The sequence below is a fragment of the Calliopsis andreniformis genome, chromosome 12, assembly GCF_051401765.1.
Source record: "Calliopsis andreniformis isolate RMS-2024a chromosome 12, iyCalAndr_principal, whole genome shotgun sequence".
Taxonomy (NCBI): Eukaryota; Metazoa; Arthropoda; class Insecta; order Hymenoptera; family Andrenidae; genus Calliopsis; species Calliopsis andreniformis.
Window position 1 is genome coordinate 15,186,748 of NC_135073.1, and position 19,672 is coordinate 15,206,419.

A 19,672-nucleotide genomic window follows, 5' to 3' on the forward strand; every position below is an offset into this window, starting at 1 on the left:
TACGCGGAGGGAAAGGCCGGTCGCGTTCGCGAGCCTCTCTGCAAACGTTTTCCTCGCATCTAGATAAGGTGGAATCGAGTTCCCTCCCCTCGGCCGCCGGAGCCACTTACTGGCGAAACGAGTGGACCCTCGAAAACGAGCGTCTACGTCGCGCGGGACGATTCAGGACAAGTAGATAACTCGAACGTTACGGGTATGTAAAGCGACCCGTGAATGGAGACTCGCGTGCAACGAAATTTATACCGCGGCCAGATAAGAAGCGAATCTGGGGATATTCGACGGGGATCTGGTAGCTCGACCACGAGTATGCGTTTCAGTTAACGATAAAATAACCGCGCGGGAATCGAGAAACGAATTTTATGCGTGCAGAAAATTGTTCTATCTAAAAACGCTAATTCCAGGGACCGCGATATTTCTCGGCGCCGCACATCTACCCATAAAGTTCGATTCTCTCGATAAACTTCGTCGAGATAAAGACCGAGCTCGTTCCTTTCGCAGTTCTATTTCCAGACATGCATTTCTTCCCACCCGTCCGACGCGAATAGGCTGGCAATTTAATGGCAATTTAATTTCCAACCGCAAGGTGTTGGTACGAATATTTTCGAACCTCTGTGAAGCGTGAAAGCAGAATTATCAGAGAATTCTTCGAGCATGGCGCTAAGGTAAAGACGATTTAATTAATGAAAGAGTCCTCGAAAGAAGTGCAGTGTCTAAGACCTAATGCTACTACAAAAACCTGAAACACATGATCTCTCAGCTGGAAACTTCGCGAAAAGAATAGTCGGCGGAACAAAGCCCTGGGTTCGAATGTTCGGAGTCTCTTTCAGCTTCGATGGAAGAAGAAGCAGCAGACCAGAGAAGAGGTGTGGGTGCCCAGCCGATCGGGGCCGGGTGACGAGCGCAAAAAAAAAGCAGGCATCGGGGCAGCGCACTTCTGCTTATTCCAAGAAACGGCTCCATTAACGAAATGGTCGGACAAACGAAACCGAACGCCGTACGATCACGCGCAATACACGCAGTCCATGGACCCGGCGTGTATCGCTAGAACGATCGACTACCTCTCTTACCGGCGCGGCGCGGCGCGGCGGCCCCGACGAAGAGAGAAAGTGAGGGAAGAGAGCGGGAAGATGCAGCGATGCGGTGGATTCCAGCATCAAGGCGGTGAGGCCACTTTGAAGGTTGCATCTGTTCCTGCTGCAACCGCAGAGGGACTCCCGCTGCCCTCCAAGGATTTTTATTATCAACCAACGCCGCCGAGAGCAGCACGTCGATGATGCTTTTACTCTCGCTAAATGAGAACAGACGTTTCCATAGCTCGTGTCCCACTTTTCACGGAAATGAAGCTGCGAGACGAGAGGTACACGCTTCGTCGTGTTCGATAGAGCCGTTTAATCGTCGCGAGCGCGCTTTCAGGCACGCCGCGAATCTCGTTAACGCAACGCGTGTATCGCGAATCGTAAAAGCAGGAATTGCGCCGCTCAGCTTGTCTTTTACTTGTCCTGCACGTTTTTCTCATGCGCTCTCGTCGCATCAAGGATATTCTCCGCTGCAACAGGATAATGCCGGCACTTCCGCGAGTGTGCGTTACACGCGTTCTGCTCGCGCGTTCAGTAGACATCCTGGCCGAGGTACATCGGGAGGAACGTTAAGCCGGCTATTAAAAGCGCGATAGACCGTAATACCCGTAGTTAAACGAGCGCGGGCTCGCTCACTGCATTTAGCAGCAACTGCAAAAGTCACGGACATTATTATCCATCCGCTCTCGACCAGCCTTTTTCTATCGGCCCGCGATCCTACGTCGCTGCAATAAAAGCTATTTTACTTCTTAATCCGAGATATTGTGATTTCCCGTCGGCAGGGAGGCAGAGCTGGCCTGGAGACCTTTTTAGTGGCCGTTGTTCCTCGCTACGAATCACGACGGGGAACACCGGCTCGCGTTTTTCCACATTTACCTTTTAAATGCATTTTTCTCTATTACGCTTCCTCCGACGTTCCCGAAATCGAGTTTCGTCGGCCCTCGATAGGTACAGGTGGATGCTGGGTTCCTCGCGGAGTTTGCCATATTTTCATTTTTATGAACTCTTCCGCGTGCACTCGTTTGGACGCTACTACTGCGAGCGCTGTTTGTGCCTCATTATATAGAAAAAGCAGATTTCGATGATACCTACATATCCTAAATGTAATATCTGTAGTATGCTTAACATTAAAAATTTGAATAAAGCTCGTGAACAATTATTCACAGAAATGCCTCGCTTTGAATAAATGAACTCCATCCTTCCCTATGTATGCATTTAACTGATTTCACGTTGAACGCGAGTCGAATGCACGGATGTCGGTGCAGCAAGGACGGAAGAAATCTGAGGAAAAATGACGGTGGCATCCGTCTACCGTAGTCGCGAGAGAATCGCGAAATTCGAGCGACTTCTATAGGGACAGGCGTGCAAAGGGAAAAAATCTGTCCCTCATGCATTTTACATGAGGGAACGGTTTTGTCAATACCGTTGTTGTGATCGAAAATGGCTCCTGGAAGATACGATTTGAATAAGAGGGCCGTGGGGACGGGGTCGTCGTGTCGAACTTGAATCAGCCCGACTGTAACGAATAAATTGCTCGCATTACGAGCGTCGGCAGCGATCCGACGTTCCTACACGCACGACTACGGAATAGACCAACTTTTGCTCCGGCCGCACTTTGTACGCCGATTTATTTGAGACGCTCCCGTCACTCGACGGGAATCCATAATGCATACGATTCCATAGGCTTCGCGCGCCTGCGATCGTACAGAAGAAAAAATATAGGGGAAAGTATTTTTCGAAAGGAACTCGATCCGCGTCGGAGACGCTTTTACTAGCGAGTCTGTACGAGTTTCCGTGATTCTTATCCCACCGTGAAACGTAATGTCCCATCGATAATAAATTCCCTGCTTTATAGCGTTAAGTCTCTGAAGTCAGAAGGGGAACATTCTTCTCTGCCGCGTTCGTTCCGAGTCTTGCTCAAACTCCTCGGAACTGGCATTGTTTCGTTTTATAAAGGAGCTGGTGTTCCAGTTTCACGAGGTCACTGGTCGAAAGCTGATTATTTCGACTGCAGTTATGGGGACAACTGGCAATTCTGGAAATCGTAGGCAGTAGGCTGCGTAAAGTAGGTTTCCGTTTCGACTACGAAACCAGAAAGGGAGGCCTGCATTTACAATTGCGCTGCCCTTGCGACTGTTTCCAGCAATTATCGTATATCCGGTGCTTAGAAGATACGACGTTTAAAAGTGCACGCCGCGCTCGAAACGAGACCGGGCGCTACAGAGAAAATAAGAGTGCGCTTCACTTTGCGCGGCCAATTACAGAACGGCTAAGAGCACCACAGGTAGCCCACCGTTTATTCTCAGAAAGATACTTCCCTGTGCATTTTGCATACTTCTCTCGTACGCTGCCACTTTCCTTCCTTTTTTCATTGCCTTTTCGAATGCAAATTACTAGGAGCAGCATTTTTCGAGTTCTCGGCTCGCAACTCGGAGCTCGGGCGCGCTCGCGAGACTATCGGTCCCGACGATGCGCACACAAGCAGCTCCGTGAGTCATGCCCCTATCAGATGACACTGCTGCGCCTTAGTTTGATAAACGTATGCGTCGCGCTGCCAGAGAAAAGCCTTTCGCAACTGGCAATTGAACCCTGAATATGACAGATAATGGCTATATCGCCGCCGAACGAACGTACCCCAGGGTCTCCGATAATTGATCAAATTGTATCTTTGTAGCCATTGCGTGACTGATCACTCGTTGATCGTATAACCAGAACTGGGGCGCCGACGAGTAACAAGGTCTTAAAATATCGAAACGACCAGTTACCAACTGAAACTGGTTTCGTTTCGAGCTTAAGTACTCGGGCACTACTGTGGAAAAGAAAAGATTTGCAACCTCTATCATTTCAAATAGGTCTTCTAGGGACCCGAAGAATCCAAGGCACTCAGATACGATGTCTTTAGGTCACGTTTATCCCAGCCGTACGAAACCCTCGCCCCATTTACCGCAAAGAAGCAACGACGCCATTTTTCCAGCCAATAAATTCCTCCGCGAGCATAGCGAGTAATATTTCCGCGAGTTAATTCGCCCACAAAAGCCAGACTTGCGCATTTTTCCCCACGAGTGCGTCGACAGAGCAACCAGGTATTTACGTGGCAACCGCGTGTTTATGAAAAACGGAGCAGCAGGGCACGCGCAATTTAACATCAGCTCGTTGATTAGCACGCGCGCGCGTGGTCGAGGCGTTGAATGATCGCTGCTCGAAAAACCGTGTCAGCTCGGACGTCAACGATTTTAGCATAAGAATACCGGAGTTTTCTGTGCACGGCGGGCGAGGTAGGCGCGCTCTGCTTCGAGTTTCGTATTTGTACGCTCATTGTCCGGGCCGGATGCTAACGCGAGGAACGGCCAGAAGAAAAATAGGTGGCGTCGCCGGTGCCGTGAACTACGTCGTGATCGAGTGTAGTTATGACGCGGTGGACGGCGCATTTGTATTCGAATAAACACGAGCGTGGGAGGTGAGAGACTGAATAATAACTGTGGATAACGCCTCGCTGTCAGGGGGACTTCCAGGGGTCGGTTGCGTGGCTACTTTCGCGTCTTCATTCGCGGAAACCGTGTGACCGACAAAAGCATTCCATTAAAACCGAGTGACCAGTGTTGGTGTCGTAATTCGCGATTGAACAGAAGCGACACCTGCTTTAATAGGCGAGGCGGTTCATTAATCTGATATGTACCACGAATATGGAAAGTAAGCACAACTTGTTCCATGCTCACGCCAGCAAGCGTCTTTACGAATATTTAAATGATGATTCGTTCTACCGGTTGCACACACTTTCGCGATGATCGTGAATGGGGAGACTAGATACCTGCCGCAGAAAAACTAGATAGATACCTGTTTGCAATTGAACCAATGGAAATTACCACGGTCGTAAACGAGGCACGCGTATCACGATGATTGCGAACGACACTCGAAGCCCAGTCGCCGCGGCCCAATTTCATATGCGGAAACCGACGTCCCCGATCCCCGACGGTGGCATAAAATGATCCGACGCTATATCTAACGCGGTCCGTCCTGCCGACTGACAGGTGAGGCTACATTCAATTTTTGTAATCGAGCCCGAGAGGCCCCTACGTTCCCACCCTCCGCGGGCGCCACTCCACAAATCCACGCGCGTGGATTCGGCAGTTTCGAACCCCCTTTTGTGCCTGACAGTTAAACCGCAGCCATTATTCTCCCTCCTTCCTCGTTCCAAGTACCACCCTACTCTCGCGACCCTCTGGTCGCTGGTGCCGCTGGTGTAACCTTTTCTAGAGGCAGCGGCAGGAGGCAGAGTCCAGTCGTGCGCTTCGATAGCGGTAGATAACCGACACGAGCAGGGTACAGAGCGAACAACCAATTAGGAATTAGATTTCTCCGGGATGCCGGATCTCTTTATTTGCTCTCTTGGCGTGTCTCTATGTTCCCCGCTGCACGATCTCCGCGACCATACGAGACCGCGGTACGTACGTGTGCCCGTTTATTCGGATAGGTTCTACGTACTGTGTGCCGCTGCAGTCGCAGCCAGCGATACACCCGGTAGCGGTACGTGTCCCGTGAGCGCAACGAGAGAGAGTACTACACGCGTACCGACCGAGACCGAGGCAGCGGCTCTAATGAACGCTGAAAATTAGCCGCTATCTATTCATCTGGCTGGTAGCTGCGTCCTGCCGCGAAGGAACGAAGCCTGCGGAGAGGAGGAACGAAAAAGAAGAACGCGCGCGACCCGACAGGCTACGCGAATGCTACTGCCTCTCTTGTCTGGCTGCTTGCTGCCTTCTGTCGCGGTGCCCCCGGCCACCCTCCATCGGGATTTAATTCGATCGTCCATCGGAGCAGACGGTGAAATTGTAGTAAAATCGTTCGCGCTCCGACTGCTAATGAAATTAGTTCCGTCCGCGTGTTGGAACGCCTCATCGAAGAATAATTTCATTTGCATGCCAGCAAGAAGAATGCCTCGCGTTGCGAGCTGATTAATAATTCAAACTGTCGTCTCGTTAAAAACGAGCCGATTCAAGGCTCCAAGCGCGCGATATCGGGTTTGATGAAAAAATTTCATTTTCCGTACGATGCACAAACAACCGGAAATGGGACAAAGATGCGCGACGAAGAGAACGAAGAACTGTGAACCCCTTCCGAAGAGGCAACGATTTTACGAGGTGAAACCGCGTGCGCGGCGGAAGATATAAAACTCTGTTTCTAGAGATCCTACGTTACTTTAGATAGAGAAGGTAAAGCTAAAAGGTGGAACGTGATTCGACGACATAACTCCGGGAAAAATTTGCTGCAGCCGAGGGAAATATTTTCACGCATCCGTTTTTGGTCTCTCGCGCGCCGAGGGACAGCGATAACCCAGGCGTTTGTTATTTCCCCTGTAATAAAATTATTACTTATTTATGGTGGAGGGAGGCGAGCAAAAATGCGACTCATTCGTTCACATTTACGCATCACTGCACTTTTCCCAGCGAATCAGCGATTATTTGTCGCGCGACGCGGTAATTAACTTCTCCTGCATACGAAATAAATTAATATCGATGATATAACGAGGGCAACGTTTACTCTACGCGCCTCTCTTAACGTCCCTATAAAATTTGTTCAGTATTTCTCTGTTTTTTTTGTTTTCGAAAAATTCTGTCAGTTCCCTTCGACGGAATTAAATTTCCACCGTCATTGTTTTTCAACAATGTTTATCCGATATACAGCGAGATTTTCCACGGTACGGTTAATTGAACGCGCGCGGCCGGAAACAAAGCCAGCGTTTCTTTTTCGGTGCCGAGTCACCGACACTCGGGAGCCACGATCGAACGTGCAGATTCTATTATCATGAGCCGGGACTAGCGGCAACGAGGCCGGAGCATCCACCAACGCTGCTCCAGCCTGGCCGAGCAGAGTTGGTCAATCGGGGATCTCTCTTGGATTACGCTTTACACGGATCCAATCCCCGTTCCTACCCATCCTACCTAATTAAACGGAACTAATACTGACGCTACACGTAGAGTCAGTGAAAACGCCTGTAACGAACTCGGCGGGTCTATGGCTCGCGCGCGCGCACATACAACCAGAGGAATCGGGTCGTGTGTTCGGCTCGTTCGCGCGAACATTGGACCGCTGAATAAGACAAAGTGAATCGAATCACCGCGAGAAACTTATAACCCACGATCGTGGTTCTCGGTGCGCCTCTTGCTGGGCTCGTTTTGCTTCTTGCGCAAACTTTTCGGACCGAGTGATCTCTTTCGACTCGCCGTGTCGGTTGCATGCCCCTTTTTTGCTGAAAACGATCTGTCCTCCAATTTCTCGACGCTCGACGAAAAAGATTTTGTTTGCGGAGGACGTTACGTGCTTAACAAGGGTAACTACATTGCCTCCGATTCGTCAGTCTTCCGAGAAAATTGTGTGGCGTTAAAAAAAAAATAAACGGCGTCGTTCACGGTTCAAGTAGGGTCTTTAAACGCACTTACACGGCCACTAATGAAGCAGAAGTAGATGCGTTCGTCTGCTGGCCATTGTAAGTCTCTGCGTTTGCCATCAGCTTTATTAAATAAAATCGTATCAAGAGGATCGTAGAGGAGAGGGCTAATTGAATGATTGGTCCTCGTACAATCGAACAAAAAATATCGTATGCTGCCATCATGAATGCATCATCACTCTAACCGATAAAGCTACTTGTATACACGATACGTATGGTTGGTATACTGTGGGTTTTGGACTGTGTACTATTTTGCGTACTATGTTTAATACCAGCTCACATTTCTGCTCTGTGTACCAGGTCATGCTGCATTTTCCTATCATCCTTGTATTCGTTCGAACACTTCCATAGCGTCAAATTCCTACATGTGCGTGTATTCACGTTATACCTGCATATGTATAACTAGCACACACACGAGGTCATTCACTCGTACCCCGTAAAACACTTTGGGGTATTTCGTTTGACGCAGTTTGCGCATTAGTGATGCAAATTCCGCGCTACTCCACCTTGCGCGAGGGTTCAACCGCCATGGATTTTCAGGGATAGCACCTGACCGCGGACCTTTTTGGTGGGCAGCCGGAAAGGGATGGAAATTTGGTAGCATCAAGGTCGTGTTAATTTTGATCCATGGATATAAACGGACAGGGAACTGTGCAGACACGGTGCAGACAGAATCATCGGACCGCTCGGGTAAACAGAAATGTGTTTTATAGCTAAATCAACTACATCAACGATCGACATTTTTCGAGTATTTGTATCTATTATACGCAACATGATCGATGATCTCTTTTTCTCCGATTTCGAGCCATTAACTTTCCATACACGAGGTATCGATCGATAAAAAGTCCCGTATTAGACGTCCTATTTAATGCCGTTAGAAAAGAGTATTTTTCTTACACTAATACGTTTCTTTTTTAGCCGATAGAGCAGGGCAACAGCACGTAATCATCAAGGCCATTATCGAGTACAGTTTTTGCTGAGCACTGCAAGCCTAGAATCGCACTTAAGGGGGTACGATCAGATATGTCAGAGCGGCGACATTACCGACCAAATTAGGCAAAAACAGGGGTTTACGGCCTGACACTTTTCATCCTTATATGAGATGATTTTAAGCTGGGAATGGGTTCATTCGAAAGAAAAAAGTTCAATTCAGCGCAGTCAACTCACGATTTAACGAAATTCTACTGATATTTAGTAATACGAGTGTTATAAAGTAGAGCAAAAATCTACCATTGACAGCTATGGAAATTTAAGCGTTTTTATGTAATTTAGAGAGTGTTTTGAACGAAATCGCGAGTTGACTGCGCTGCGTTGTACTTTTTTCTATCGAATGAACCCTTTCCCAGTTCAAAATGTTCTCATATAAGGACAAAAAGTGTCAGGCCGTAAAACCATACAACAGTATTGCTTTTGGCTGGGTTATCGATAAAACAGAGCAAAAAATGTGACAAATTTAGTTGAGCATTTGCAAACCAGGCTACGCCTAATTTGAAAAGCTGCCAATGTGGAATCGGAATCTGTGATACCCAAATTAACGATGCGAGTTACTGAAAATTTCCCCCTCCACTACACACACCACCTTAGGAGTCGCGTGTACGTGAGCTCGGCGCTTCGGGCCACACCGGCCATATTCGAAAAGTCAAAAGAGAACGCAAGTGTAAAGTGAACCTTACTCTCTCACTCTTTAAATACTGTCCAAGTTGACGACAAACGACACAAACCGCGCGCGATATTTTCATTTGCCCAGACATATTTACGAAAGCCCGAGAAGACAAGAATACGAAGCCCGTCTTTTGCTATCATGCAGGTTCAAATCTGTGACTTTTTTATTTCATACATAATTTTTAGTAGCTTTGTAACTTTAGAATTCCTCGCTTCATATATTACTTCATTTATAAAATACTGTAGAAAATATAATTCATATTTTAGCCACACAGATAGCCATAAAACACAGTTGCATCGTTCTCATTTTTTTACAACCAGTCTTTTATGGAATGAAATAATAATTTGAGTCATAATAATATAAAATCAAATTTATGTAAAGATTGGAATTGTATATTAAAAGTACTTGTAGAATAAAAAAAAGTTGCAGGTTTGAACAGGATCCGAACTCGATCAATGGTAAAGACATAGAAGACAGGTATAGGATCCGTGCATCTTGACGTTCATCATTTCATTACGGTTACGAGGTGAGATTGTGAGATCCTATACACGTCTGATGTCAGTTACATTGTGTATAATGAAGAAATAAATGCAGTAGATCACATGTATGTATATTCAAAACAGTCGTGTGCGCTTGGATACATCACCAGCCATGCATAGGGAATTGAAATATCTCAATACCGTCGATTAGCTGTTACGATTTCGAGTAACAATCGGTCACGTTCGGCTCGTGTCGCATATCGCATCGCTCGCTCTTAACCTAGCGCGTTACCACTTATGTATACAGGGTGTCCCGCGTAACACACAAAAAAAAAAACACAAAATTAAAAAAGTGTTTACATGTCATTTGCATGGTATAAGGGGGAAAATTTATTGGCTATAACAAATTATCTTTTAGATTATTATTTTCAAAGATATGATAATCAAGTTTAGTTTTTTAAATAGAACTATATACTTTTTTTCAAATCATTTTGTAGTGCGTTTCAAGATAAATTTAACGACATAGAAATTATGTATCTGTTTTCAAATGGTTTTCGAGATATTGGATACGAAAATTTAGTGTTTTTCAGCACAGGAAAATCTGCTCGAGTAGAGAGCACCGCAGGAAATCTCGCCTACGCGTCAAGTGCCACATGCCATACATTGTTCCTTCAAACCAATACGGGAGGGTCTGCTGCAGGAACAGTAGGCCCAAATTCTGGAAATGGTTTTCCTGTGAACCTGACTATCATATCTTTGAAAATAATAATTTGAAAGATAATTTCATCTAGCCAATAGATTTTTTCCTGTATATGTGTAGATACGGTAATGTTGCCGACGAGAGCTGTTTCGTCTACACGGACGAGAGCCGCGGTCTATCCCCACTACCTCGTATGATGTGTGCCTCCGTGTAACCAATTCTTGGAACCATCGCGTACGAGATCGATACCCCAGAACAAGGCGGCCATAAAAAACAAAGATAGCATTAAGGATTTAAATAGGAAAAATTGAAGTTTCTTATTCGCAAACAGATTTTCACGCACGTAACACCAGTAAATTCCTTGTGCTCTCCCGATGAAAATGATATTAAACACGACAGGATTCCGATTATTTATAACATACATAAAACTTGATTTATAGAAAGAAAGGTCACGTTCATTTACGTATACAGTAATGTTACAGACGAGAGCCGTGCTCGGGTCTCGTAACGGCTCTTGTCGTGTGAACGAAACGGCCCTCGATCGTATTATTACTGTATTTAGAATCCAACGATTCTAATCCAGACCTAACTCAAAATATACATACACACATACATATATATATTAATATTTCTATTTAAAATTGGTTTGAGTTTCATTAGTATCTACTTATATATGTAAAATAATATATACTTCTATATTCTATATTCTATGTATATATAAAAAGGATGAATAATATCTAGCGAAATAATAAATCGGAAAACGGACAAGTAAGCTCTTTCTACAAATTAAGTTATTAAGTATCTTTATTATAAATAATCGGAATCATGTCGTATGTGATATCATTTTCTTCGGAAGAGCACAAGGAATCGATTGGTGTTACTTACGTGAAAATCCGTTTGCAAATAAGAAACTTCAATTTTTCCTATTCTTAATCCCTAATGCTATACTTGTCTTTTGTAACGTCATTGATTTCGGGCATCGAGCTTGAGCATAGACGGTCGAGCGAGACCCTTTTTTTTTGCTTCTTCGGTCGTGCATCAATTATCTTGGCGACCGAGAGTAAAGGAAGCCAAATCGACTACCAGTGACGGACGAGGGCCGCGACCAGACCCAAGCGCGGTTCTCGTCCGTAACATTACTGTATATGTATACGTATACTTATGTACACGCACACATATGCGTGATCTTCATATTAATATAAAAACGATATTTGGAAAAAGTGTCTATCTCGAGAAAGGCATCGACGTGGGCAAACAATGAATAATATGAATGTAGTGGTATTTAGAATGTGACACTTGTAAAAGTTATACACATACAAATAACATGTGTCGTTTGATAAATACCACTACATTCACACGATTCAGTGCTATATTGAATCACAGAAAATATCTTAGCAATCGGAAACATCGTGCGTGGCTCGTGCCGCTTGCAGGGATTTGAACAGTTGAATGTGGCGTTTCAAGAGTGAGAGAGTAAGACTCATATTCGCACTTTCTCTACTTTCTGCAAATGTCCGAAGTCGGTCGCGAAGCGTCGAGTTCACGTACACATAGCTCGTATAGTAGTGTGTGCAGTAGAGGGGGAAATATTCTAAGCTACCTCCCGAATTCGAAATCATAGAAAGGCTCCATCTTGCGTTCATCAAGCAGCCACGTGTCTGTGGATAATACTATTTCTGTAACGAAAACTGTAATAGCAGATACCGACCTGGCAATTTCGAAATGTCACGTGACTACCGTACCCCCTTAATCGCAAGATGAATCATCTAACGTCTTGTTTTTATTAATCTATCTTCACTCCCCTTTCGTAGAGCGGTGTGAAACAAAGCGCAGGATTAATTCAATTCTCGTTGCTCTTTTCATTACGATAATGCATTAGCATTTTCGAGTGTCCGACGCGACTTGCTTTTTACTTCCGACCTTCGATCCACGTAACGTCTGACTACGTTTCCAGATGGACGATCGTTCGATCGGCTCACCTTTGGAAATTAAAGGAGCGAGCAACATGCAAGAAAAACACGGGATACCTGCCGATGCATCTTCGATTTTTCGCGTCGCCATCGCGGAAGAGCTCGTCGGGTGCTCGTTCACGGTCGAAGACGCGCTCCCTCATAGCGGAGATTCGCGTTGATTGCCTCATGTATAAATGCACACGATAGATAGCTAATGCTATTTACCGATTAGAGACGCAGTCGACCCTCTTTAATTGGAGACGAGCGAGCGCGCGTTAAAGGCCAGACAGTCGCTATTACGATAACGAGGGAAAAAGCGGCGGGCGGTGGGCGCGGTTGCGCAAATCAAATCCGCTCTTAACGTGTCGCGCGGAAAGTCAAATGAAATTCCTGAGAAAGAATTAATTACATCCGCGTATTGCGCCCTTCGGCGGGGGCAGATCGGTCGGGGGCGCGGGAGGGTGAAAGTATTTCGACGGATCAATAGAATCCGGTCGGTGAATTGCATTGGAATCGAGCAAAATGCTAATAATGCCGACACCGCATTGTTCGTCGGACATGTAGGAGTGATTCACCGATACGGCACAGACGACAATGCCTTTTTAATATCGGTTCTGGAGAAGGCGCGACTGTTACACTCGCGAAATTATTATAATGAGGGCTTCTGAAGTATCTAGTTACGCGACGTACCGTGACACCACCCTCTACCTTCGCTCCTATGAATAGAACGCGCCAAAGGGATCGTCTCTGCGTATCAATAAACTCATCTTCGCTACGCGTTTCCAACGTCGAGTAATAAAATGCTCTGCGCGCGTCTGTCCCGCTAAACGCGAGTCAATAGAGTACGCGATGCGAAAGAAGGTAACCATTAAAACGCAATCACCGTCTCCTTCCTTTCGACGATTACGGTGTTCCGCGAACGCGCTATATCGCGTCGATAAGGATCGTGACCGCGAAACGGTGAAATCAATTTTTTCCTGCCCGTAACGAGAGATTTAATTAAGATACACGATTGCGTGGGAATTATCTAGTCCCACCGACGGACGTCGCGTCGTCGAAACGGAATCCGACAACGATTTTCACGAACTGTTTACAATGCTTGTGCAGCTTGAATTTTCTAGCAGCGCTATAGAAACTCTATATTCATAGTTAAATGCAGCGACGATCGGACCACCCGACGATTCGAGTGAAAGGATAGACAGTAGATTACTTCTGAATCACAATGCAATCACCGCCTACTCACGGATATTAATATCTCGTCAGGTAATAGGTATTTGCTAGAAAGTTAGAGATATCCTCTTGTGTGGAGGCTCCGTGAGTGGAACATTGATGTATGCTAATTGCACCAACATGAATGGTAATTTATATACCTTCGTAGATACTGTGAAAAGTATTGGAAGACAAAAGAAGACAATCCTTACAATTTCCTAACCACTTTCTAGAACGGATTAGATATATTGGAAGAATAACAAGAATCTAACTCCGCGAGTCCTTTTGTCTCAACTAGACGAGGCATTCCCTAAGAAAACCTTGGCATACACGTCTATCTGTCACGATTCCCGATCACGACCGCTTCATCGATATTATAAAATAATGCTGTGAGATTGAGAAAAATAATAATCCATCCCATCTTCGTACAGTCCCTCGAAAATAGTAAGCCGACTAGCGTCGTTCGCGTCCAAGTATGAACCCATTATCCATTTATATTATTTCCAGCATCGATCGATCGCCTTCATCTCAACGATTACACCTTCTCCGATACGTCGCGGCGTATTTCGAAAGGTCGTGGAACGTCAGTGAAATAGGCCATTCTTGGTTAGCCGAGTCGCGTTGTCTCGCACTGGCACGATCGCCTCTGCAGGGAGCACAAGAGCGATTCGAAGATAGCAGTGTCGGACGGCTCACGTCATAATAAAATTAAATTCATATCTGGGATCAAGGGAACGCGATAGCTACCGCGACATGACCTCCCGCTCATCGTAAGCAAATATGTATGTACGTACTATGCACGTATGGATGTCCTCTCTCCTTTCTCGTTCTCCTTCCGCCACCCTTCCTCTACCTATGCCTTTTAGCGTTCCCTCTGTCTCCTTTTCGGCCTCGTTCTCGCGCAACGTTCCGTATCTCTTTCTCCGTCTCGAATAGTTTTGATTCATGAGAAGGGTGTAACCCGAGCATGCGTGTTCCGCGTGTGTGCGTGCACACCTTGAGGTGTGCATCTCCGCTCCTCTCTGTACACCTCGTTTCGTTCTCCTCTCCGTCTAACGCGTTCTTCCGACGAACAAGGCGAAATCCGACACTGCATACCAGTAACTCGACTTCCAACCCGGCGCCCACCCTCTTTCTTCTCTCGCCTTCTCCGCATCTTCCCCCTCCCGCCACCCCATCCCTGGCGTCGCCTTCTGCTCCACCGGCGACTCGTCTGGTCCAACGTGTGCCCGCGCGAGCGGTCTACGTTTGAACACGTGTCAACATGTCGGTTGACATAGATTTTTCGCCGAGATAGAACCTCGAAAATAAGACGAGAGGCCCCGAAACGCAACCGGAGAGAAGCTTGATCGACTCTCCTCTCGCCATGGGAGCCGGAGTGTGAGAAAGAGAATGAGGCGAGGGCGACGAGGGAGGAGAATCCCGAAACCAGTTTGTACGTTTCGAAGAGGCCGCGACCGTTCGTAAAACCACGGCCACTCGGGGCGCCCGTGGATCCGCGTTTAACACCGGGAGGCATAGTGTTGCATTGTTGGCTCGCTCGCCTCTTAGGATCGTTCAGCCGTGTTTGTCCCCTTAATTGATGCCTCTCACTCCACCGGCGTTATTAGCTGCAACCGGTTATTAGCTGTACAGCCCTCGTGCAGAAGCGAACCATCCAGTCGCGAATTTTTTCCATCGATTCCGTTGAAAACCGATCTGCCCAGTAGATGAAAACGAAGAGGCCCTCAGCTAATACATTCGATATTCATTTGCATTCAGCTCTGCTAAGATCTACCGTTAGTTTTCATTTAGGTTCGAAATTTTTGTTCTCAAAAGGGAGCTTAAAGCGTAACTCATATCCGGTAGAGTGGATTCGTCGCGCGAAATTACAGGAAAACCAATCTACGCTCGAACATCCCGAAACCGATTTTTACGGAGCCAGTTAACCGACAGAGACCGATAATTGGCATTCACGATATTTTCACGAGGCACGGGAGCGGACTCATGGAAACGATACGTTCTCCACAAGTCGATAATTTTCTTCGTACGTTCCGTACCGTCTGCATGAATCACTTGTCCACGGACGAAAGACCAAGGTGCACGCGTACGTGTTACGTGTTACACACTCCTGTGCACTCTGGGTGAAAGTTGTGATATATCCGTTATAATTTCGTACGGTCGGCGTATTGCTTCCGTATGTAGGAACCATTTGTTCCGGAAAATGGTGCAATTTTGTCTCCCCTTGTGCTCGCGGGAACAAGCGCAATACCTTCGTGGATATAATTTAAACAAGGGCTCTTTATGTAACACGGTCTATTTATTCTGGCATACCTGCGCTCGTGCCCATCGTATACAATGCCCATGCGGAACGTCACACAAGTTCTGTTAAACGTTCTCGCCACTAATGGACGCGTCGACTCGCGACCAGCTTTACGGAAATATATTATATTTTGCGGCTTCGGTCGGAGACAATGCTCGATTTAACCGACAATTGCCAATGTATATCTGCTGCTAGCTGAATTTTTCGTGTTTATGACCGGCCCCGAAACGCGTTCGGGACGTTTGTTTGGTTTGAATGAAAATAAAGTGCGCGGGATATTTCGACGATGTTCAGTCTACCTAACGCTGCCCGTGTTTCATATGAATGGTAAAGAAAAAAAAAACTAGTTCATAAAGAATAATAGTAACAACGTTTGATGGTAAACAAAGCTTCCACTGTAGCGACGACTGTGTCTGACCAAGTACAGCTCCATATTCACTTCCGCCGCAAGTAGTATGAGCTCCTATTCGATGAAACTAACGCGGAAGACCACTTCTACTTCGAAATACATACTGCGTCCATGTACTTTCGCCAAGTTTAACCATTGGAATTCCTCCGTTTGCAAACTCTCGCATCACGAGCGAATAAAATAACTTTGAGGAACGAACTAATATCGAAAAAGTGAGGGAAAATATTTCACTCTGCGATTAACTCTATTCGCGAATATTACCGTGCCAACATTACAGTTCTATATTCGCAAAGCAAGAGAAATTTCAACGATGAAGCCGTGGTTCTCACTTTGCCTCGGCTACGTTCGCAATTTCATAAATCGTATGCGAGTAAATTGCACGGAAACGCCGACACACGAAATCGGCACGGTCGTCCGACGCAGAGTACTTTCTTCTTTCCTCTGGTCGAACTGACGTACGAAATTTCCCTCGCTCGCCAGTCCGGCACTCTCGCCGCCACCCTTCTACTTTTTCTGTCCCCAAGAGGACCCTCGTCTCGGGAAATTCGATTTCAAGGATTTGCTGGCGACAGACACGAGCACACGTCTTTCACGGTACGGCGTGGTACGAAAGAAGGCGATGTTTTTATACGCGTACGAGAGCTATTGCGCTTCTTTGTCAATAACAATGCGACGTAGTTGAAAATTGTTCGACCCTAGATAGAATGTTTGTACACCTCGGAATATTTGAATGTGCAAATCGTAGTGGAATGGTATTTTCTTCGTTTAAAGTTCAATTCAGATTTAAACTCAATGTTTCATTTGCCCAGTAAATATAAACGGTCGAAGAGAATAATTATCGCGAATTTATAGGGAATCCTATTTCATAATGTACTAACGAAGTTTCGGAAATGAACTCATATTTTTCTTTTGTAATTTTCGTAATTTAATTAGTCAAAGGAGCGATATCCTGAGTCTTTCAAAAAGTGATAAATCGCAAAATCAAAGTAATTTTACTTTAAGTTCATTTCTGAAAAAATAAAGTCCCCTATAAAAATGATAAAAAATATATTTCTAGCTCTAGTAGAATCCTTAGAATTTAAAATAAGAACCGAAACGGTCGCAAATGCTTAAGATAGTGTAAGGTGCACTCACCGTTCGACGTGCAGCAGTCCACTCCGAGAAACAAAAGCAGAGATGAGCGCGGGCTGGAGGGATCCAAAAAACCACGAAGAAATCAAGATCCCAGGTGGCACAGGGTTCCTCTGCTCCTTTGGTCCTTTCCCTTTCGAAGGGGTGCGTGAGTGCGTGCGTGCGTGCGTGCTTAAGGTCCCTCTCGCGTGCGGCGTGAGAACTCTCTTTCGGTGTTCGCGAAACGAGTTAAAAGGTAGACAACGACGAGGCAGCAAGACGAAGAAGTATCTCTCGCAGTCACCACTGGTTCGTTTCTTCCCCCTTCTCTGACAGTTCCTCCTCTTCCCCCTTTTTTTCTTTAATTGCCCTCCTTAATATGCGAAACGGGCCACGAATTTCAATGGGTTCGCGTGATTATTAATTAAGACGTTTCCTCCGACTCCAGCCGAACGATGCATATATACACCGTGAGGTGATCAGGACACGTCGGGGCCGATGATTGGTCGTGCAGAACGAATGTCTCCTTTCCCTTCGTCCTGATTAATTATCTATTCCAGTAATCGGCCTCGTTCATTTACTTTGTCCGCGGCTGCACGCTTCGCCGGCTTCAAATATCGTCAATGGCCGCCAGACCTCGGCGCTAATTAACTCCGCGAAAAGTCACCGATAAAGTGTCCTCCCTCAACGCGGAAAACGCGTGACCGTACTTTTCAACGACTCGCCGAGACGATAAAGACGCGCGAGGGCTCGATGGAACAATTACTCGCGTACCGATCTTCACTTTTTCATCCACCACTTCTTTCGACAGTTACACGCGGCTCCCCGCGCGTAACGTACGATTTTTCAATATCGATTCTCGAAACTCCCTGACGTCACGTGCTGCTTCGACTGTTGCTCGCGTTTGAAAAAAGACGTTCACTTCAGAGCGTGCAATTATACCACGAAAAATATTTATTCTCCAAGTACGGTAATATCCGTTAACGAAGTAACGTAAAATAAAATGTATTATGAAGGAATTTCTTTGAAATAACCTCGTAGTAAGCGACGACCAATTCACGGTAAAGTTATCCACTAGACGGGCAGCGTGACATGCTGCTGTTGGTAAACGGAAGGCTAGGTCGAATCTGATTGGTCGCGCGTCAAGAAGTCGAAATAGTTTTCGCGGGCATCATGCTAGACATTTTACGTGTTTAATAACCGAGCGTTCCTGTGCCGTATTAACCAATCGGCGATTCGTGTTTCGTGTTGCCTCCTCTTCTCGCAACTTTGGAATCTTCCTGAGTGTAAGTTCTAGCGTCGCGTGGCAGGTGAATTCCAATCGATGCTTCGATCTTCCGAGACGTTAATCAAACGACTTGGAACACAGGAATCACCGCGTGGACGTGGTCCAGTGATTGACTCTGCGTATGGGAACAAGGATGTCTGGCCGCACCATACGTCGGATTAATTACTGGTAGTGGTTGGTCGGCAAGCAACGCTCGTGGCCAAGTAACCAGTATATGCACGCCGGTCTCCGATTGCAGTTACTCGTGGCTGACGCACCGCAGGACGCGTCTCGAAATCCACACGCAGACGGTAACCCCGAAGCTCGCACTAGAAACACCCTCGGTAGCACTCCAAAGTACTCGATCGCACTCGCGTCGACGGATCATGACGTTTCCAACAGAGGCACTGATTCAATGTAAACACACACACATACACGGTTGCACACACGTATACGTAGAGACGTATCTGTACCGCAGATGCACAATGGTAGTCACGAATCTTGCATGTACATAGTTGCGTTGAGATTAGTTACTCATAATCCTCCAATCGATCCCTAAGAGCGCACGTCGATGACACTTGGTTACAATATCCTTTGCGACGAACCGTCGTTCCAACTGAATTCACACTCACGCTTGTTCCAGTTGCATGGATCGTTTCGATCGATAACTCGCGCCGAGATAATCTGTACTGTCACCGAGGTAAATCCTAGTCCGCTGTGCCACGCGCAGGTATCGATTTTCGAATCGATGGTATGACCTCAAAATTCGATCATTTTCAGCGGTTCAATTCCACGAGCGACACGGAGTGGCGGTGATTCGACGAGCGATGGAGATGCCAGCGGTGTTGACAGTTTCGCGGAATGTACCACGCGGACACGTTAGCGATCGTCGAAATCTGCACGTGAATCGGTCCGATGGACCACCGTGATCCGGCCTCGGAACACACGCTCGTTGAACTGTCGTTCGGAGCAGCTCGGCCCGCGGTTTAGTATCAACGTTCGTTCTTGGCTGGCGTCGCGCCCCTCCCGGGACGCCGGTCGACGCCAATCGAGTGCGCGT